Raw genomic sequence first — 5,821 nt, 5'->3', positions numbered from 1 at the left:
CTTCACAAAGATTAATAATATTTTCCCCGAAAGGTACATATTTTAGTATTTAAAAATTTCAATTTGACATTACACTATAGAAAAAAAACAGTTATTATTTTGACATTTTATTTCAAAATTATTGTTCCTAAAAAATATATATATATATATTTCATCTAATAATTTCGATTTTTTTTAACCTCATAATTTCGACATTTAATCCCAATACGACTTTTATGGTGTGGAGTTTGCATGCTTTCCCCGTGAATGCGTGGGTTCCCTCCCGGTACTCCGGCTTCCTCCCACCTCCAAAGACATGCACCTGGGAATAGGTTGATTGGCAACACTAAATGGTCCCTAGTGTGTGAATGTGAGTGTGAATGTTGTCTGTCTATCTGTGTTGGCCCTGCGATAAAGTTGCGACTTGTCCAGGGTGTACGCCGCCTTCTGCCCGATTGCAGCTGAGATAAGCGCCAGCGCCCCCCCGCAACCCCAAAAGTGAATAAGCGGTAGTAAATGGATGACTTTTATGGATGTGATGGATGGATGGACTCTTATCTCAACATTTCGACTTATCTCATAATTCGGACGGTTTATCTCATAATTATGACTTTTTATCTCAAAACTATGACATCTAAAAAATGTTGACTTTGTATCTCATATTTATGACTTTTTAATCACAATATTGACTTTTTATCTAAATTTTTGACTTTTTATCTCAAAATGTTTACTTTTATCTCATAAATATGACTTTTTATCTAAAAAGATGACTTTTTATCTTAAAATGTGACTTTTTATCTAATATTTGTGACTTTTTATCTAGACATTTTGATTTTTTGATCATAAAATTTCGACTTTTTGGCTCATGACTTTTTATCTCAAAATTTCGACTTTTCATTTCATAACTATGACTTTTCATCCCAAAAAATTGACTTTTTATCAAAAAAAAAAAAAGACTTTTTATTAAAAAATACTTTTTATATCATAATCATGACATTTATCTTAAAAATTCGACTTTTTATCTCATAATTATGACTTTTCAATCCCAATATTGACTTTTTATCAAAAATGTTTTGACTTATCTCATATTTATGACTTTATCTCAATATTTTGACTTTTTATCTCATAATTATGACTTTTCAATCCCAATATTGACTTTTTATCAAAAATGTTTTGACTTATCTCATATTTATGACTTTATCTCAATATTTTGACTTTTTATCTCAAAATTTCAACTTTTGTTCTCATATTTTGACTTTTTAATCTCAAAATTTCGACTTTCTATTTTATGATTATGACTTTTTATCTAAAATATTTGACTTTTATCTCATATTCTTTACCTTTTATCGCAATATGGACTTTTTATTTCAAAATGTTATCTCATATTTATGACTTTTTGTCATTTTTTTTTACTTTAGAACTAAACATTTTTAACTTGTATCTAATGATTATGACATCTTTAAATTGTTGACTTTTTTCTCATATTTATGACTTTTTAATCTCAATATTGATTTTTTATCTGAAATTGGACTTTTTAATCTCATATTTTGACTTTCTAATCTCAAAATCTCGACTTTTTATCTCATAAATATAAATTTTTATCTAAAAAATTGGACTTTTTAATCTCATATTTTTGACCTTTTATCACAATACAGACATTTTATCTCGAAATGTTGACTTTTTATCTCATAATTATGAAGTTTTATCTCAATATTGACTTTTTATCTCAAAATTTTGATTTTTTATCTCATAATTATGACTTTTTATCTCAATATTGACTATCACAAAATATTTACTTTTTATCTCATAATTATGACTTTTTATCTATAAAAATTACGTTTTATCTCATATTTTATACCTTTTATCGTAATATAGACTTTTTATCTCAAAATGTTGACTTTTTATCTCATATTTATGACTTTTTAATATCAACATATTGACTTTTTATCTAAATAAAATGTACTTTTCTCTCTCTTTTTTTTTTTTTACCTTTTATCGCAATAAAGACTTTTATCTCAAAATGTTGACTTTTTATCTCATTATTATGACTTTCTCTCAAAAGTTAGAATTTTTATCTCATGATTATGACTTTTTGTCTCAGAATTTCGACTTTTGATATCATCATTTTGACTTACCATTGAAGTATATGCTTTTATATTGCATAAACGTATAAGGGTTTAGGTTATAAAAACAAGTTTTTCACATGACAGCCTAAAAAAAAGCTGTTAGTTTTCTCGTCTCTCAGCGATAGCATTAATGCTCGCACTCGTAGGAGCGGACGGGTCGCGCTGTCGTACACGAGCGGAAGTGCGGCTGGTGGTTTCCGAGACGCCGAGGGTCGGGACGCCTCCTGCAGACAGCAGTCACGTCTGCATGTCGCCGCACATTCTCCCGCCTTGACTCCCCTGCCGCCACCGCCGCCCCCGGATGAAGGTAAGACGTGGCTGCCGCGACTGTGTGTGTGTGTGTGCGTGTGGTTTAAGGCTCGTCTCCGCCGCGGGCCGCCGTCTGGCGCTGGCCGACGGCGCGCTGCTTCCCCGCCGCTCGGCGCACACATCGAGCGCCCTGCTCGAAGCTTCGCACCGCCACTTTTTATTCGCCTTATTCGACGTGTCGGCGGGGGGCGGGGCTAAATGAGTGGCAGGTGAGTGACAGCTGGCGGTCACGTGGGGCGACTATGTTTGGCGCCTCAGCTGTTGTTGCTGCACTTTGACACCCGCGCCTACTCTCCACTCGGCACGCCCCGATCCACAACTTGAATATTAATTCTATATTCCACGACTCACGTGGCTCGTGTGTCAACAAGTTATGTAAGACTTTCTGCAAACTTCTCACCTCGTGGCCGCCTGACGTAACGCACGTGTGACGCAATCATTCTTGTGGTTATTCATATCCATCTTTAAAAGGAACCCTTCAAAAGTTATTAGAAATGGTGTAGTAAACCTAAGTATTCATCAAGTACCACCATAATGACATCACTAAAGGCCTACTGAAACACACTACTACCGACCTCACAGTCTGATAGTTTATATATCAATGAGGAAATCTTAACATTGCGACACATGCCAATATGTCCGGTTTAGTTTACTAAATTACAATTTTAAATTTCCCACAGAGTTTCCCATTGAAAATGTCGCGGAATGATGACGCATGTTTGTGACGTTATTGGTTGGAGGGGACATATTAGCCCAGCATCACTCACGGCTAAAAGTCGTCTCTTTTCATCACGCAATTACACAGTATTTTGGACATCTGTGTTGCTGAATCTTTTGCAATTTGTTAAATTAATAATGCAGAAGTCAAAGTAGAAAGATGGAGGTGGGAAGCTTTAGCCCTTAGCCACACAAACAGACGTTGTTTTCTTTGTGTAAAATTCCCGGAGGTGAAGCTTTACTATAGATCAGAGCGGTCAAGCGAACATGGATCCCGACTACATGTCAACCGGCAGTTTTCGGTGAGAAGATTGTGGAAATAAGTCGCCTCTTACTGGGGATCAGCGGAGCCAGAGACCTGCAGCTGCCGTGACTTCTCTCAGAGACTCTGGCGTCAAAACACCCGTGGCCACACCCCTCCGACTTTAAGGTACTATTTAACTCACTAAAACACTAGCAACACAATAGGCAGATAAGGGATTTTCCAGAATTATCCTAGGAAATGTGTCTAATAACATCTGAATCGCTCTCACTGCAATCGCCTTTTATTTTATTTATTTTTTTTAAACTTTTTATTTTTATCTTTTTCTAGTCCTTCACTCTAAATTACCTCATCCACGAATCTTTCATTCTCGCTCAAATGATTGGGGAAATTGTCGCTTTCTCGGTCCGAATAGCTCTAGCTCAGGGGTAGGGAACCTATGGCTCCAGAGCCAGATGTGGCTCTTTTAATGACTGCACCTGGCTTTCAGATAAATCTTAGCTGACATTGCTTAACATGATAAGTAAGGAATAATTTCGCTGGTAATCACAGTGTCAAAAATAACGTTCAAAATATAAAACATTCTCATGCATTTTCATCCATCCATCCGGTTCCTGTTCAAGAAGTCGCAGTAATGGTGAGAAGTATTTTATTTATTGTTGGTTAGCCTCAGAATAACAGTGTTATTAAAATGAATAAGACTTATCATACTGTAGACATGTTGGTCTTTCTTAAAAATGCACGCATATAGTTGTAATCAGTGTTTAAAAAAAAAATATATATATATATATATGGCTCTCACGGAAATACTTAAAAAAATATTTGGCTTGTATGGCTCTCTCAGCCAAAAAGGTTCCCGACCCCTGCTCTAGCTGCTGCTGGCTATGATTGTAAACAATGTGAGGATGTGAGGAGGCCTACAACCCGTGATGTCACGCGCACATCGTCTGCTACTTCCGATACAGGCAAGGCTTTTTTATTATCGATCTAAAGTTGCGAACTTTATCGTCGATGTTCTCAACTAAATCCTTTCAGCAAAAATATGGCAATATCGCGAAATGATCAAGTATGACACATAGAATGGACCTGCCATCCCCGTTTAAATAAGAAAATCTAATTTCAGTGGGCCTTTAAATAAAGTCGTGTAGTAGATCTAAGTATTCATCAAGTACCACTATAATGACAACATTAAATACAGTCATGTAGTAGACCTAAGTATTCATCAAGTACCACCATCATGACAACATTAAAATACAGTAGTGTAGTAGACCTAAGTATTCATTAAGTACCACCATAATGACATCATTAAATAAAGTAGTGTAGTAGACCTAAGTACTCATCAAGTAGCACCATAATGACAACATTAAATACAGTAGTGTAGTAGACCTAAGTATTCATCAAGTACCACCATAATGATATAATACAGTAGTGTAGTATACCTAAGTATTCATTAAGTACCAACATAATGACATTAAATTACAGTAGTGTTGTAGACTTAAGTATTCATTAAGTACCACAATAATGACAACATTAAATACAGTAGTGTAGTAGACCTAAGTATTCATTAATTACCACCATAATGACAACATTAAAATACGGTAGTGTAGTAGACCTAAGTATTCATCAAGTAGGGGTGATGCATGGATGGTCAGCGCCTAAGAGCTGCGACCTACCACCATGACCTTGAACTACCTTCCCTCTGTTGCTAGATATCTCGAGATGTATGTTGTAATATGTATATGTGCAGTGTAGTAGACCTAAGTATTCATCAAGTACCACCATAATGATATAATACAGTAGTGTAGTATACCTAAGTATTCATTAAGTACCAACATAATGACATTAAATTACAGTAGTGTAGTAGACTTAAGTATTAATTAAGTACCACAATAATGACAACATTAAATACAGTAGTATAGTAGACCTAAGTATTCATTAATTACCACCATAATGACAACATTAAAATACGGTAATGTAGAAGACCTAAGTATTCATCAAGTAGGGGTGATGCATGGATGGTCAGCGCCTGAGAGCTGCGACCTACCACCATGACCTTGAACTACCTTCCCTCTGTTGCTAGATATCTCGAGATGTATGTTGTAATGTGTATATGTGCTTTGCTATGGAGGTTTTTTCTCACTCCGAACTGGGCCCCCTTATGGCGACCCATCAGCGTTCTTGTTCTGTAACCCTGTACACTGTTTGTCTAATCTTGAACAGGTTTGTGCTGAAAACAAGGTTTCGTTGTACTTGTTGCAATGACAATAAAGACCTACCTACCTAAAAAAAAAAAGTACCACCATAATGACAACATTAAATACAGTAGTGTAGTCGACTTAAGTATTCATCAAGTACCAACATAATGAGAACATTAAAATACAGTAGTGTAGTCGACCTAAGTATTCATCAAGTACCAACATAATGAGAA

The 5,821-nt window shown here is 35.7% G+C and overlaps 1 protein-coding gene across 3 annotated transcripts in view; it reads left to right on the top strand.

Annotated features, from left to right (window-relative positions):
• The first annotated feature begins 2,250 nt into the window (after window positions 1–2,250).
• cnot6l (CCR4-NOT transcription complex, subunit 6-like) overlaps window positions 2,251–5,821 on the top strand; it is a 28,414-nt gene continuing 24,843 nt past the window's right edge. For 2 of the 3 annotated variants that reach the window (XM_061904933.1, XM_061904927.1), the window contains exon 1: window positions 2,251–2,412. The gene's annotated coding sequence lies outside the window, so the exon portion shown is untranslated. The remainder of the gene's footprint in view (window positions 2,413–5,821) is intronic. The other variant, XM_061904942.1, reaches the window with a different exon arrangement.

The sequence above is a fragment of the Nerophis ophidion genome, linkage group LG01 (assembly GCF_033978795.1).
Source record: "Nerophis ophidion isolate RoL-2023_Sa linkage group LG01, RoL_Noph_v1.0, whole genome shotgun sequence".
Classification (NCBI taxonomy): Eukaryota; Metazoa; Chordata; class Actinopteri; order Syngnathiformes; family Syngnathidae; genus Nerophis; species Nerophis ophidion.
Note: the sequence above shows the minus strand (reverse complement) of the source record. Positions and strands in the feature narration are given on the sequence as shown.